The sequence below is a fragment of the Telopea speciosissima genome, chromosome 11 (assembly GCF_018873765.1).
Source record: "Telopea speciosissima isolate NSW1024214 ecotype Mountain lineage chromosome 11, Tspe_v1, whole genome shotgun sequence".
NCBI classification, from domain to species: Eukaryota; Viridiplantae; Streptophyta; class Magnoliopsida; order Proteales; family Proteaceae; genus Telopea; species Telopea speciosissima.
This window is the reverse complement of record NC_057926.1, coordinates 16,079,315-16,096,433: the sequence shown is the minus strand read 5'-3', so window position 1 is coordinate 16,096,433 and position 17,119 is coordinate 16,079,315. Positions and strand designations below refer to the sequence as shown.

At 38.9% G+C, this 17,119-nt stretch overlaps 3 non-coding genes across 3 annotated transcripts; all 3 read left to right on the top strand.

Moving 5' to 3' along the window:
- Window positions 1-249: 249 nt before the first annotated feature.
- On the top strand, window positions 250-365 carry LOC122646931. Its single transcript, XR_006330733.1, has one exon. It is a non-coding gene; the product is annotated as a U5 spliceosomal RNA (small nuclear RNA).
- Window positions 366-2,581: 2,216 nt separating this feature from the next.
- Window positions 2,582-2,699, top strand: LOC122646929. Its single transcript, XR_006330731.1, has one exon. It is a non-coding gene; the product is annotated as a U5 spliceosomal RNA (small nuclear RNA).
- A 12,486-nt stretch (window positions 2,700-15,185) lies between these two features.
- Window positions 15,186-15,303, top strand: LOC122646928. The gene has a single exon (XR_006330730.1). It is a non-coding gene; the product is annotated as a U5 spliceosomal RNA (small nuclear RNA).
- Window positions 15,304-17,119: the final 1,816 nt, after the last annotated feature.

Sequence of the window (17,119 nt, the reverse complement as noted above, 5' to 3'; positions counted from 1 at the left end):
GTATCCTAGAAATTGAAAATCAGTTTTTACCAAAAAAAATATATATATTTTTGAAAATTAGTAAGGATGGAAGGATCATCGGTCGGCAGTTTCCCAGTCAGACTTGTTAATAGAAAATACTGCTGGGCCCATGGTACCGATAAGGAAACATAGCTTTATGGCATTTAGTCCCACATCGGTTTGAAACGAAGAATGAAAAGGTGACGGAGCTCTATATAATGAGGCACTTGAAACAATAATAAATCACGCAGCCGTGTGGTAAGCACAGAGCGAACTATTCTTTCGCCTTTTACTAAAGAATACCGTGTGCTTGTCACTTACAAACAGCATACGCCAATTTTTGATGGGTCTCTTTCTCTTGTTTGTGTTTTTGGTTCTCAAGGTGTTAGATGAAATGGTATTAAGAGTTTGAATTCCCTGGTTAGACAAGAGGGAAGTTAGCTCACGAAAGCTAGAGCTGCGAGATTGTAAAAGGTTGGGTAGAGCTGATAGATTGTGATAGATTGTAAGGGGTTGTGTTCATTCTTGGTGCCTTCGGTGTAGGTTCAACATGCATCTTTGATATTAGAATGCCCTCATGAGGGCTTGTGTGTGACTTGAAGAATAAGATAACGAATTTTTTTTTTATGGGGAAAGTTTTTATTCACGGCTGGATATGTGAGAGGGTGGGAGTTTCAGGGCATTAATTAATGGGTGGGGGTTTATGATTGTTTCAACTCTTTGTGAGACGGGACACAACCATGCATGCTTACACAGCTGTGTATGAAAACTTTCACCTATTTTTATTTAAGAAAATCTTTAAATTATGCGCTAATTAGATTCTATTCCTACCCTATTTCAAAAATCAAAATTCATACTTTAAAGAAATACTTAACTACAATCATAATATCCAACCACTCAACCAGATTAGAACAATCAATCCGAAGTTCCAAACTTCTATCATGGTTAGGCTGAAAAAGATTTAAATCTAATATCCACTTCTCAATGCTTTGCATAATCATTGACGGATTAGATTTGGACTTGTTTGCAATACACATATTCGTAGCTACTACCCACATGAAGTAACATGTGACAGAGAAAACAGATAAGAAGTAATACACATCATGTTTAATCCACGGATCAAGTCATACGAACTTTCAATGAGCTAGCTTAAGAATAGACGGAGCATGTATAAATTCCGATCGTAATCCTAATAAGCCTGTTGCCCATATCCTTTTTGACAAAGAATGCGAGATAAGAAGATGTCAAGAAATTTCTCTTTCCAAAGAAAAGAAAACATACTGCCATCAATGTTTAAAATTCAACATAGCTTATCTCTTATAGAAAAACCTTCGTTCAACAACTTCCATAAGAAAATTCAAAATTTAGGATATAAATTAAGTCTCCATAAAATAGTCCACACATTCAATGAACGAGACTATCTAATAAGATAAAGATAGGACCAAGGGAAGTCTGTATGGATAGGGTTTGAAAACACAAAATGGGGATCTAGATTGAGATTTTCCTCACCCACAATAAAAAGTTAATCTGTTTACTCATGGTTTCTGGCACTCAAATGGGACTTCCAGAACCATTGTTTGAGGAATTAAAATCGGATTAGAATTGGTTGGATTTGATTTCTGATTCAAAAAAATATGATCATTTTTAAGGTCCAAGTCGATTCCGGTCAAATTTGTTACGAAAACAACGTCCAGAATGGCGATTTGCAGAAGAAAAACGAAAATAGAAAAGAACACACAACGCACAACACAGAGATTTTACGTGGTTCACTTCCAATCTGGAAGCTACATCCACGGCTGAGCAGTAGAACAAATTTCACTATATCTCTGAAGTATTACAAAACCCTCATCTTACTCTCTCAAAGAGATAAGAACAATAAATAAGAAAACCCTAACCCAGAAAGTACACAAATACCCCCAGTCCAAAAATGCCCAAAAAACCTGGGCCAAACCAAAACATAACACATGGCTCAAAAGGTACTCGTTTCGAAGATCTCGACGAGCCCAATACTTTGGCGTGGAGCCCCACTAGTTATCGGCATTTCGAGATCGTTTCGAGGCCGAGACGGCCCTTCGAAGGTCTCAACCGCACTTTCTGGATCAAATCAGGCTTCACCAACAACAAAATTTGGCCAACATTTGGTAGATTACGCTTACTTGAACCTTACCTCGGATAATGAGAGGAGTTAGTTTGAACATTCACATACAGAGCCACACAGTCACTCCCGATACAACCAGAATGAGTCAGGGCTACGGTAGGCTAGGCTGAGCACAACAGGGTTTGGCCTTGGATTTAATTAATGTGTTTATTTTGTTGCAACTTAAAGAATTAATTCTTTCAATCATGTGACAGTCACTGTGTCTCACATTTTAAGGCATTTGAAATTCAGTAAAGATGTAAGGATCCTCAATTGGCAATATCCTAGCCCAACCTGTTGAGAAGAAAATACTGGGCTCCACTTCTACATAATTAGGGTGATGTGAGACTTTATAACATTTAGTCCCACATCGATTTGGATCGGAGCATGAAAAGGTAAGAGAGCTGTATATAATCAGGTTGTCTATACAATAAAAAGGCAGGCAGCCGTGTGGTAAGCACAAAGCGAACTATTCTTTCGCCTTTTACTAAAGAATACCGTGTGCTTGCCACCTACAAACGGCATACGCCAATTTTTGGAGGGTCTCTTTCTATTGAGACCCTATAATTCTATAATGAAAAGAGTTGTGATTTTTGTTCTTGAAGTGTTTGAAGAAATGGTAATTAGAGTTGGTTTGATGAAATGGTATTTAGAGTAGTTGGTAATGGGACTTAGAAGATTAAATCTCCAACGCTCTACAGGTGTATTGGTTTCTAAGGTGGTACAGGTATGTACCAGAACATAGAACTGACAGTGTTCAATTAATAGTTATCTTTTTTACCAAAAAAAAAATTAATAGTTATCTTTCTCAAGTTTCTTGTGGACTTATCCAGTTCTAGGCAAATGGGGAGTTGTGACAACTACTATTTGATCTAAAGATGTCAATCGGACGGTTTGGTTCGGTTTTTTCAGTTTTGTTGTGAGTTTTAGGAAATCAAAACCAAACCAATAAGTATTTTTCGGTTTCGTTTTGGACTCAGGTTTGGTTTATGTTATCGGTTCAATTCGATTTGGTTTGGTTTGGTTTGAAAAAGGCTATAGACTGGCTTTGGGTAGGGATTATGTAGGGTTTGGATTGGAATCGTTCCCAGCGGTCGGGCCAATCGGTTTAGCCCGAACAAGCCAAAACAAATGGTGTTCTAACCTGCAAACAGATAAAGCCTCAGTTCGGTATGGATTAGGCTCAATCGGTCCGGGCCATGCTAGTTTGAATGATTTGGGTTAGGTTTTGACACCTTTATTTTGATCCATCAAGAGTCAGTTTCATAAAATATCCTTATGAATCACTATACCCTTTATTTCGGTTCTTTTATTTCATACCGAATAAAAATCAAAACCACACTCTATTGAATCAATATGGTATCGACATTGACAATACAATATGTATTTAGTACAATATGATTTTAATATCTACTTTCTATCTACTGTACCGAATCGAAATCATACCAATTGACACCCTTAAATAATGGATGGCTTTTAAGGGATGGAGCCACTGTCAATCACATGTTAAGTCCATTTGAAAGGTGACTGTGACTCACTATTCATCTTTTGATTTGATTTATGGTTTCACTATTCAAGTCATCATTTTTGACAAAATCAATACAAGAAATTCTCCTGAACAACTTGGTCCAAACGCAGAGGATGTGAGTCATTACGAAAATTATCACCTCAAGTGCACCAAAAAGGTACATCTGATAGTGCACATGCACCTTAAAGTGTTTTCGTTTTAAAACACTCCCCAAGTGCATGTGCACCATCAGATGTACCTTTTTGGTGCACTTGAGGGTGTATTGTAATTGAGGGGATAAAGGTCCCTTTCATTATGAGAGAGAGAGAGAGAGAGAGAGAGAGAGAGAGAGAGAGAGAGAGAGAGAGAGAGAGAGAGAGAATGTGTTTTTGTGTGTTTCCTATTTTCTTCTTAGCCTCGTTGTTGCAATAAGATTGCCAAGAAGCTAAACCTGGATGGTAGTACCAGCCGAACATGGAGTAATGGTCATCTAGTACTCTATCAAAATCTCACAAACTATCAATACTTTATCAAAATCTCTACCCAAGCTCCCGTTCCCTCCCTCTCTGGCTCCGGGATCCCCTCCTCGTCCTCACCTTCTCCCTATATAGTATAGCATATAGCCATGGATTCTTGTAACAATGGTGTTCTTTCACTATTCTTTAGTGGGCTGCTGCAACTGCAGTGAAATTTGTTAAGAATGACCCCTCAATTCCAGCGTAGTCCAGATCGTTCATGTTACAGGGAATGGCTGGAGCGACTTGTGATGTTCAAGATGTAGCCAATTTGGAGCTCCATCTAGCCTCAGATGACCTTGGGATAATCGGCACAAGCCCATTAAAACATAAACAAGTCAGCTGAATTAACAACCTTCCATCTTTCTAACCAATTCGGAGTTTGGATAATCAGATTCTCAAGATTCATGTTCATATGAATAAGTTGGGTCGAAAGATTTTATGGGTTGCATTTTTTAAGTTTCAAAATCCAACAGGCTTGGATCCTGTAATCTAAGCATCTATCCTATTCTGATGGAGAACGGCATACCCTGCTCTCACCACCACCGCTATTACCACCTACTATTGGGATCCAACCACCAATGTGGTTACCTGAATGCGCAACGGAATTTGGATCGGGTACTTTAACTTTACATTCAAGTTTGAGATCTCTTCCCATAACAATAATTAACACGGGAAACATAGGTTACTTGAGAACCGCAAGGGTAATTCCTCCTCCAAATAATAGTTCTTCCATACTCGAGCAATGATGGGATTTGACGATGTTCGACTTTTGAATCTCCAAATCAAAGCAAAGCTAACACAGACTTTCACCAACGAACAAGGGTTTCTAAAACCCTAGCCACATATCACCACTCACAAGGAAACAAGAGAGAGGAGAGAGAGAGCACCATGCTGACCAACCGAATACTGCCTCCACAACCATATGCTGATGACCACCACTGCCAAATCCCTGCTACCAACAAATGACAACACTTCTAATAGCATTAACACAAACTATTTGATATGAGAATTTCTGTGGGATTGGGTAATGGGAGAAACTATTTTTCCCATTCCAATTTCCTTTCTGTTTTTCTTCTCTTTCCATATTAAACAACACAACTAAAAACTCTTTTTTTTAAATCAATAAGGAGAGACAGAGAGAGAGAGAGAAACCTGTAGAACTAGTTGGTGCTGCCATAACACTGGTCCTGTTTTGGCCTTCCCCGTGCTACCAACTTGGCAGCGCGGTCAGACAGGCTTCCTTGGTTATGCTGCCAAGTTGGTACTTGGCAGTACAGTCAGCCGCCGGTACTACCAAGCCCGACCAAGTTGAGTCCCAAAATTTTTTTTATTTGAATGGGTTGGAGAAAAACTCGAAAAGAAAACTCCAACCTTCAAACAAATTCCTAACTAGTACCATCTCATAACACTTATGGGAAATAAAAAAAAACATGAAGCATTACATGGTTTCACACCATCTAAAATTTGAACTGAAAAGTCATGGCTCTGATACCAATTGTTGGGATTCAATTGCCAATCTGGTTACCCGAATGCGCAGCGGAATTTAGATCGGGTATTTTATCTTTACATTCAAGTTTGAGATCTCTTCCAATAAAGCTTTCAATCTTCTGATTTCAGTCTACACATAGCCAACATCGCCTGGTTCCACTTACGAAAGATAGATCTGGTATGCCCCAATTTCTGGTGGAGTAATTCATAAGCAGAATCAGTTACAGGGGTAGACCAAGCAGTACAAGCTATTGGACAGTAATCAGGATGGCGGAACCACATTTCTTCAAAGCTAAGAAGAATTCAAAAATACATATTTGACATTTGAGAGAGAGAGAGAGAGAGAGAGAGAGAGAGAGTGAATGGTACTGACTCTTTACATTGTGATTAATAGAGCATGAACTTAACAGGAAAAAGATTACAGATCAGCACACCAACAAGGCGATGAGCAGCCTAGCCTATGGTGCCCAGAAAACAAGACAAAGAGTTTGAGATGGGGTTAAATCACATTCATTGCCAAGGACGCTTTTCCTCTCGGTAATTTGCCAACCAAAGGAAAGCCTAGCTACGGAGTCTTGTGAAGGGTACTAATACCATGAAAAGGTTAAAACCTTAAGCCCGAGGACATATTTATCCGATAAAAAGATCTACCTTTCATATAAGTATTATATTGAAAGATATATCCTTAGATGAGAAATATCACAATAATAAGTATACAGATAGGCTCCCTTCTGCCTTTGCACTCGAGAGCCAATCTACATCTCTACGGTTTGCCCTGTAGTTATGGCTCCAAAAGCACTGCTAGCTAGTCAGGGGGCGTGGCAAGGCGCTTCCTGAGTTTTCTTGACACATGGAATCTGCTGGCCCATATCGATAGATGGAAGAGGTAGATCAAGAGAAGGAGGACGACGAGGAGGGAGATGTAAAAGAATTTCAACTATGAGAAGAAGAGGTAAAGTTTTCAATAATTTTTCACTTAGTTATCATGTTTCCCATACAATGCTAATTTGGAATGCAGCCCCCTTTTTATTCTATTGCCCAAGATTGTTTTCATTTAATATGTTGAGGGTTGCAAGGGTCAGCCAAAGTTATCGTATTTTCATTTCAACGAACAATAAAAAATCCTAGGAAAGTACCTTTGCCCTTAGATCATTTTAGGCCAAGGGAAAAGCATGTCTATATCCCACAATGGAGGTTCTCAAAAATCCTCACCAACATTTTTGTTTCAATATTTTTTTTGGGTGATTAAAATATATTCAACGAAGCCCAGAAACTCTCCCTCCTCCTTCCCCCCCCCCCCCCCAAAAAAAAAAGAAGAGAAAAAATCAGAAAAAAAATGGAGACAACTCCATAAAAAAAAAAAAAAAATCAATGGCCTATCCCTATAGCCGAATCAAGCTGGAAGAGAAATCCGAAGAAAATTTAAGGATAGAGCCAACCCAAAAAATCCATACACTTGAGCTTACCCAAGAGATCCGAGCCGACTCGGAGGATTGGTCAAAGGACCACACCCTATTAACCCTAACCATCACTACTTCTTTTGATACAATTTGAAAAGTTTCCTTTTGGTTTTAACTCCAGTTGAAAGTTAGATTTTCTATTATGAGCGTGTATCTATATATAAGATTTAGTAAGGAAACCCAACTAAGATGGAATGGGGAATGAGAGGGTGTCCTATCATCACTCTAACAAGGAATGGGAACATGTGTGTGTGTGTGTGTGTATGGTTGGAGTGCACATGTGTGTGCCTATGCGTGTTCGAGAGAGAGAGAGAGAGGTATTGACTCTCTACACTCTGATTAATGGAGCATGAACTTAATAGGAAAAAGATTAAATATGGAAACAAACACTAAAGCTTTGGTAGAATGATACAATACAGTTGTATATTTAATATAAAAAAAATTCTTTCAAGTAACAAAAAATAAAGAAGATGGAGGAAGAGGAAGAGGAGGGCGACTAGGAGGGAGAAGGAATAGAATTTTAACTGGGAGACGAAAAGGTAAAGCTTTCAATAATTTTTCACTTAGATATCATGTTTCTCATACAGTGCTAAGCTAGAATTCAGCTCCGTTTTTATTATATTGCCCAAGATATGTCAATATAATATGTTGAGGGTTGCAATTGTCAACCAAAGCTCCTATATTTTCTTTTCTACTACCAATAAAATTTCCTAAGATAGTGCCCTGGCCCTTAGATCATTGTAGGCTAAGGGAAAAAAGTATGTATGTATTGAACAGTGAAAGTTCGCAAAAATCATCATCAAGATTTATCTTCCAATTTTTTTTTTCGGTGATTAAAATATATTCAACAAAGCCCAAAACTATTTGCTCCCAAAGTAGAGGAAAGAATAGGAAAAACAAAAAAAAATACATGGAGAGAGATCCAAAACAAAGTCAATGGCCTATCTTGATGCAGTTAGATGTTGGATTCATTAGGGATTATTTGGGATTAACATACAATATTTAGTTTATTTTATTTTAGGAAGTTGAGTAGATACGTAGCGGATTTTGCTTGGGGTTATTTAGTTTCTATTTCATTTTGTTTATTCTTTTTGCTGGTTTCCAATTTACAATATGTTTCCTCTTCTTGTTGGATTTCTTTTTATTTAAGTACTTGTAACCTTGCCATGAGAACTCAGATTTTAGATTTGGAATTGAATGATAGTTACCTCATTGCTGCCAAGAGCTGTGCGCGCAGATCTCTCTCTCTCTTTCTTTAATTTGTTTTCTCTCATATTCTCTCTTTCCCAGATTTGATTCATTCCATCAAACTTCTGTTCCCTCTATTGCTACCTTCTTTCTTCTATTATACTGTTTATCTTTTCTATTCAGATTTGTGTTCTCATTCTCTGTTGATAACAGTGATCTGAACTTGCTGTTTCGCTTCCCGAACACATGTCGGGTGAGGGTTTGGTGCGCAGATTATCCTAGTTGAGGCAACCTTTATTGTGGGGCCTGATTGCTAAAATCCTTCAATAGGTACATCTTACAGAAGCCCCTTCAAGACTTGCAAGTGTCCAGATTCCAATTTCAGAAGTCTGTATTCCAAATACCACTTGATTCCCAGAATTGCGGATCGATCCAACAGGCCTAAGTGGCAATGAATCTAGAGATGTTGAACTGTTTTAGATGATTTCTAAACGCTGCAACTCGAGTTCTCCTCTCATGTGATACTGTGTCTCCCTTAGTTCCAAAGGTTGAAGATGAATCTTTAATCGTCAGTATATTCTAAACCCGCTTTTGTTTTATTTCCCTTAGTACCCCTGTGTTTCCTATTAATTCAAAGACAGTCCACCCCTTACAATTGCTTCCAAGTTTACCCTTAGTTATTAAACCAAAATCATTTTATGCCCTCTTCTTCTTTTATTCCTTTTGATCCTTTTAGATTTTGCTTGATTACAAGATTGTCATCCTTAAAAATTTAGATTATTTACTATTTTTCCTTTCAACTTTGAATTTGAGTGCCTCTTTACTTCGGTGGGCCTTTAAGAGATCCAAATCGGGTTTTGGAACATCGGATCTACATCAAATTGGTATTAGAGCCGAATTTCTGGCAGTTACTACCCATGATAGGTGGTGACCTCACCAATACTGAGTTGCACCAGTTATAATGAGAATTGGCTAAGAATCAACAAAATAGTGAAGCAAAGTATGACAAGTTCATGGAAGAGACTCAGATCACCGTCGCCGAAATTCTTGCTTTTATGAAGATAACCGAAAAACAAGTTGAAGCAGGCACATCTACATTAGCTCCTCAGTTTCATACTTTACAGATCAAAGATACACCTCAACGACATCAACCAAATATAGTTATACCCCAAGGCATCATTAAACAATTTTCTGATAGGGACTATGGCATCAAAGTTGAGGTTCCATAGTTCAGTGGTGAAAAGGGTCAGAGGAATTTCTTGATTGGCTTACCAAGGTTGAAAAGATCTATGCTTATAAATCCTTTCCGGACAAGAAAAAATGTGAACTCATCCTCACTAAGTTCATTGGATATGCATGTTCATGGTGGGATGATGTACTACACTCGAGGCTTATGAGGAGACTTGTACCTGTTACTATTTGGGAGGTCATGAAGCAGATTCTGAACGAGAAATTCATTGCTCCTAATTATGAGAAGGTATTGTATCACAAATTGCTCAATTTTCAACAAGGTAACAAGGATGTGGATACACACTAAATTTCCACAAAGTATCTTTAAGGTGCCGACTTCAAGAAACAGACGAATAGTGGGTTATGAGATATATCAACAGGCTAAATACTGAGATTCGATTAGAGTTGGCTAACACTGATTTCAGGTCCATTGATGTGGCAGTAGCTTATGGTAAGATAGCTGAAGTATTGTTATCTAAAAAATATGCTCAAGACTCCTTCAACTTATAGATCTCCACTATGGATTGAAGAAAAGAAGCTTGAAACCCATAGAATGGAAGAAAAGAAGGCGGAATTTAATAGAGGCAATGATTGTTTGAAGAACATTGTATGCCGTAATTGTGACAAAAAGGGTCATTATGGCATTAAATGTCCCAATAAGTCTCACCCCATAAATGTAGCAGAGAAACACTCAATAGAGAAGGATGATGATGATGAAAATTTATGCCCTTATCCTTTAGAGGATATTGATCCTAATGACGTTGATGATGAAGTTGAAGCTCACTCCGCTAGTCTTACATCATTCTCAAATGGACTAGTTGATAAAACTCCCCTCTTTAGATAAAAGGGATTATTCTGTATGGTTCCGGTTCCACTGATATTCATACAATTGTTGATACCGGGGTAGAAGCCAATTTTATCTCTGCCGATTTTGTTCGAGCACACAACCATCCACAAAAACTACTTTTCAAGAAAATTTATGTGTGAGGTTTTGGACCTATAGTTCGAGAAGAGGCCATTGCAATAGTTCAAGTACACTTGCAATTTGGGTCATTAAAATCTCAAGTGTCTTGGCTAGTCACCTAGTTAGGATACTGCTACATTCTTCTAGGATGACCTTGGCAACAACATGCTGGTATTCTCTACGATGGTGAACGGAACACCATCAAACTAAAGCACGGACTTATGCTTTTAATGTTGCAACATGCATTGAAGGATATGCCGTAGTGGCAACAATTTTCCCCTCATCCAATTATGGATCACTCTCTCCTCCCTACTCATGGAGTTGCAGTTCGATCATCTAACTTGAGAAATATGCCAGCTTAGCGTCAAAAAAATTACAGAGGCATCTTGGGTTCGCGACCTAACTCGATGGAGTTGAGTTCTTCTAAGACCGGGAGAGTTGATGCAGTTAGGTGTTGGATTCATTAGGGATTAATATGCATGTAATGTTTAGTTTAGTTTATTTTAGGAAGTTGAGTAGATACGTAGGGATTTTTCTTGGGGTTATTTAGTTTCTATTTCAGTTTGTTTCTTCTTTTAGATGGTTTCCAATCTAGACTAGGTTTCCTTTTCATGTTGGGTTTCTTTTTATTTAAGTACATGTAACCATGCCATGAGAACTCAGATTTGAAGTTTGTAATTGAATGATAGTTACCTCATTGCTGCCAAGAGCTGTGTGCGTAGATCTCTCTCTTTAATTTGCTTTTTCTCACATCCTCTCTTTCACAGATCTGATTCATTCTACAAAACTTCTGTTCCCTCTATTGCTACCTTCTTTCTTTTATTATATTGTTTATCTTCTCTATTCCGATTTGTGTTCCCATTCTCTATTGATAATGGTGATCTGAACTTTCTGTTTCGCTTCCTAAACACGTGTCGGGTGAGGGTTTGGTGCGCAGGTTTTCCTATTTGAGACAACCTTGACTGTGGGGGCTGATTTCTAAAACCCTTCAATAGGTACATCTTATAGGAGTAGTCATGGGATCATCTTAGGTTCCCAAGAATTAAAAAGTCTGGGTCAACCCATGGTCTCCCATGATAACCCTAGGGCAATCCTATAGTTGCCCATGGGAACCCTAAATAAAATTCAAGTCTCCCATGGTTGCTCATGGGAACCCTAGTGAATCCCTATTAGAGTTTTGTGTAAAAATTTTACACCAAACCCTGTCTTTTCTTGTTTCATAAAATTATGGTATCCACAAGAATAGAGCTGGTCATCTCCTTTCCATCCCATGGAAAAAGGGATCCATCCCATACCCAAATGCGCAGCGAAAAATAGATCAATTCGGGTTTCTTTCACATCCCATGATTATCAAATAATTAATAAAACTTAATGCATAAAATACACATTAATATTTGCTAACCTGTTGAGCCTCAAGCGTTGCTCCTCCTCCAAATAATGGTTCTTCCTCTAACGAGCCGATCAAGAAAGCCCTAATCTGGATCTCCTTGATGCAGTAAAAGATCCCTAAGCCAAACCAGAATTTCTTCTGCAAAACTTAGATCCAATCTAAAAACTCCGGGTTTCCAAAATCCTAACCTGATCTCACAACTCTAGAGAGCAAGAGAACAAAGGAGAAGAGAGAGTGCCAGGGGACGGATTTTCCAGAGGGGGAGGCAGAAAATTTCGTCCAAGGCTGGAATGCTCTGGCATCCCCCCTTGATGTGTTTAAATAGGTGAGGCTCTAAAATGCCTCTTCATTCCCAGTGACAGTCTGACACTCTCTCTTTTGTTTGACTTAAAACTCTGATGGACTTAAGTGATGGGTTTCTAATTAGTGAAGAAGCAGAATCTAAAAGGGAATAATTATAATTAATTAATTTAAACATTAATGGGCCTTTAATTAATTAGCATCAAGCCCATACTAGTTTAAATAAATTAATTACTAATTAGCAAATCCCAGAAATACCCCTGCATACCAATTTTTGTACTAACCCTCCACTAAACAACATCATCGTCATGGTATCTAGGGCATGTACACGCGTACTACCAAACCCCATTCCTTTGTACATGTCCGTATCAGAGCGTCTGTGTACGTGATCGGAATTCGCAAAACACGATTAAACTCTTTAATCAAATACATGATTATAAATTATAATTTTATGTGAAAATATGGTTTGTAAAAACCATTTATCAGAACGGTACATGATCTTGATTCAATTCCGATCATCCACAGGCTAACTTCCTTGATGTTCCTTAATCAAGCAGTGGAGACCATGTGGAGTGACTCTTTCACCCACATAATATTTACGCATTCCCAGAACATCGGTTTTAGTTTTCTTGAACCGCAGTCATTGGTGAACCAAAGAATACGCTTACATCATGTAGTGACAAGGCCCTCTCAGGTACTGGGTTTCAGTAACACATGTCTATCCAAACCTACATTTGGTAGTAATACATGAGGGAATCGACAAAATAAGATTCTTTGCCAATACACACATCAACATATGTGTACTCGCATTTGTACCCCACCCCAACATCAAACATGCCTTGGCATACCCAATACGACAACCATATGATAAGGGCTGCCCAACCCAAACCCTAGTCATGACTACCAATTTAAATTAATACTTATAAACATACATTGCTCAAAATTTTATATCGCATGTGATCATATTAAACAAAAATGTATGAAATATTTAATACATAATAAATCGAATCGAATCGGATTGAACCTGGTTTGATGGACACACATATATCCAACACATCTTACATAAGACCCTTCAATACCTGCAAGTGCCGCTGATTCTAATTTCAGAAGTCTGTATTCCAAATACCACTCGATACCCAAAAATGTGGTGGTTTCGATTGATCCATCAGGCCTAGGAAAAAATAAATCTAGAGATTTTGTTCTTTGGCTTGCTTGCACCCATTATTTTAGCTATTTCCCACTTGTGTGTATCCACCATACCGCTTATAATTTGCCCTAAGGTATTTGTTGAATTAGTTTATTATTATTTTATTGTGAGACTAACAATGGTGATCTCTTCCTTATAAGAAACCTATAATGGTGCACGGACGTCGTGGCCATGGTCCTAGGGCGCCCACACCTGATCGGGGCTATGATCGAGACATGGCTGGGACTTTCGATGATTTCTACTTTGCTTCTCGGGATTTCGCTTGCTTTGATGCTCTGTGGTTCCGTTACTTTCGTGATTGGATTTATCTTAATTTCTTGGGTTCTCGGACTGGTCATGCTTTTCTAATTTGTTGGGAACGTTTCCAATATCTCGGTGTTGGATCGCTCGATTCTTTGTTCCATTGCCACATCTGCCCCGTCCCGGAGGGAGATGCCTAGTGAGGGTTTTTATTTCTGCTTTTCTCTTTTTTCGGTTTATTCCTTTAACTCTCTGAAATTCCATTTTCGTTCTTGAAAAACTTTAATTTTGTCTCTGCTCTTTGCTTGACCATATGTATCTCTGATTGAATTTTTTTTCTTCATTTGCTCGATTCTTGTTTGTATTATATGAATCTACCTTGTGTGTGAACTGATCTAGTACAAGACTTCATGTACAGAAGCAAGCAGGGAAAGGGGTTGAAGATGCAGGAGGAATCAAGAGAGATGGGTTTCTTTCTTTCTGTATAAATGTCAAAAGCTCTGTTTTTTTTTTTTGCAAATTTCTTCTACGTATCTGCACCGTTTTGCTTGGTTAATGAATGATATTGCTGATTCTCTGGTATTTGTGTTGTTTTGTAGGATTGCTATACAGCTTCAACTAATGTCTCAGAACCAAGGTGTGCTCTACCGTTTTAGGTAGAATGGAGCGTCGTTGTGATAGTATCTGCTGCCAATGTTTATCCCAATCGTTTCTCTCCCCCCTTCTTTTCCTCCTCAGCTTCTTTCCCCTAACACTGTGTTTGCTAAAGATATTGTTGTACAGACTAAGCTTTTACTAAATTTGCACAGCTGGTGTTTGTATTGTTTGAATATTTTTTCTTCATCTGCTTCCATGGTGTTCCCTGCAAGGTACCTACAACTCATCTTCCAAATCGATTTGGGGAAGATGAGTTGCAGGTTTTTTTTCTTCTTTGCAAGGACAATTTTGTCATTTTACCCCATGTTTTTAACACTATTAGTCATGAACTGACGGAATGGGTTTATTTGTTACCATTTGCAAACCTCAGGAGGTACGCAGAATTTTTTAAACTGGGGGATAAAATCATACTTTCGTCAAACTCAAGGGTGGTATGTGTAAATTACTTTTTTTTTTTCTTTGGTACAATAGAGGCAATACTGGGTTCAGAAATTGATGAATTTGTATTCAAATTGATCTAGAGCCTGGTCAAACTCGATCCAATTTGGCTCAAAAAATGAGCATGAACTCAGCTAGAACGGCAACCTTAGATTTAATTTATGGGTTTATTTTGTTTGATATGTGCAACTTAAAGAATTTATTCTTTTAATCATGGACAGTCACTGCGTCTCACATTTTAAGGCATCTGAAATTCAGTAAAGACTAAAGATGGAAGAATCCTCAATTGGCAATCTGCTAGCCCAACCTGTTGAGAAGAAAATACTGGGCTCCAGTTCTATATATATAATTGAGGTGATATGGGACTTTATGACATTTAGTCCCACATCGATTTGGATCGGACAATGAAAAGGTGACAGAGCTTTATATAATCAGGTGCTCTATTCATTAAGACTTCACGCAGCCGTGTGGTAAGCACAGAGCGAATTATTCTTTCGCCTTTTACTAAAGAATACCGTGTGCTTGCCACTTATAAACGGCATACGCCAATTTTTGGAGGGTCTCTTTCCATTGAGACCCTATAATTCTATAGTTAAAAAATTGTGATTTTTTTTCTTGAGGTGTTTGATGAAATGGTAATAAGTGGTAGTGGGACTTGAGAGATAAAATATCCAAGGCTACAAGAGAATTATCCAGTTTTGTACCCAACTGACTGAGGTTATCATGATCAGTTTAGTGTTGATGGTGTTCAATTAATAGTTATCCTACCTTAGTTTCTTGTGGACTTATCAAGTTTTAGGCAAATGTGGAGTTGTGAGAACTATTTGATCTAAGGGTGTCAATCGGACGGTTTGGTTTGTTTTTTTAGTTTCGGTGTGAGTGTTAGGAAACCGAAACCAAACCAATAATTATTTTTTGGTTTTGGTTTGGTTTATGTTATCGGTTCAATTCGATTTGGTTCGATTTGGAAAAGGATATAGACTGGCTTTGGCCTTTGGGTAGGGATTATGTAGGGTTTTTAGGGTTTGGGTAGTTTTTAGTGTTCGATTCGTATTCGTTCCCAATGGTCGGGCCAATCGATTTAACCTGAACAAGCCGAAATCGAATGGCACATGTCCTAACCCGCAAACCGATGAAGCCTCGGTTCAATTTGGATTAGGCCCAATCGGTTTGAGTCGAACCAGTTTGAACGATTCAAGTTAGGTTTTAACATCCTTATTTTGATCCATCAAGAATCAGCTTCATAAAATATTCTTATGAATCATTATATCCTTTATTTCAGTTCTTTAATTTCGTACCGAATAAAAATCAAAACCGTACCTGATAAACCCAAATTCACACCAACCAATCGGAGGCTGCCATGTGTCCCCGCCCAAGGAGGTGGACCATGACAGGACCAGTGAAGGACCAACCACGGGTGCGGACCGCATGATTACCCTCGGTCGCTGATCCGCATGACCACCCTCGGGCGCCGATCCGCATGACCACCCTTGGGCGCCGATCCACATGACCACCCTCGGGTGCCGATCCGCATGACCACCCTAGGGCGCCAATCCACATGACCACCCCCGGGCGCCGATCCGCATGACCACCCTTGGGCTCGGACTACCTACAGGCGTGACCTCGGACAAGCACGGGTGAAGACCGACCTGAGGTACAGATCAGACCCCGGGCGTAGACCCTGATCTAAGATCAAGGTACCACCGCCACCATCAACAAGACATGCACCATCTCAAGGACTCTAGACCACTGCCTATCAGCTGTACAGTCCCAGAAGGACATAAACACCAGGCACCTTATTTGACAACGTATCAGCGTCTATCCGCTAGGTACGTCAGTCCTATAAGGACACTACCTCCTATAGGAGACAACCAATCAAGGAAGAACCCTGCTACCCAGGGACTCTATCAACTACGGGAACTACTCGCCATTGATTGGGACTCTCAACACCGCCACATTCCACTATAAAAGCAGAGGTATTCCACCCCATCAACCCATCTTGAATTCTAACTATTCATCTGTTTGCTTAGAGAGATCTGACTTTAGCATCGGAGAGTCCTAGGCCGGAACTACACCGGTTCTCCTTTGTCACTAAGTTTTGGAGCTCAAGAATTTGATTATTTTAATCTTTACGAGTTAAAGACTATGGGAACTTTTGCTAATCGTAAGTTCAAAGGTTACAGCATTACCCGACCTCCCTTCTTTGAAGGTGAAGGATTCTCCTATTGGAAGAATCGCTTCAAGAACTTTGTGTGTGCCAATAATATTGACGCATGGGAAGTTATAGAGAATGGACCTAATACCATAGACAAGCCCAAAGAAGAATGGACCCCAACTGAGAAAGCTAAGATGCAACTCAACTACGTTGCTATAAGTGATCTCCAATGTGCATTAG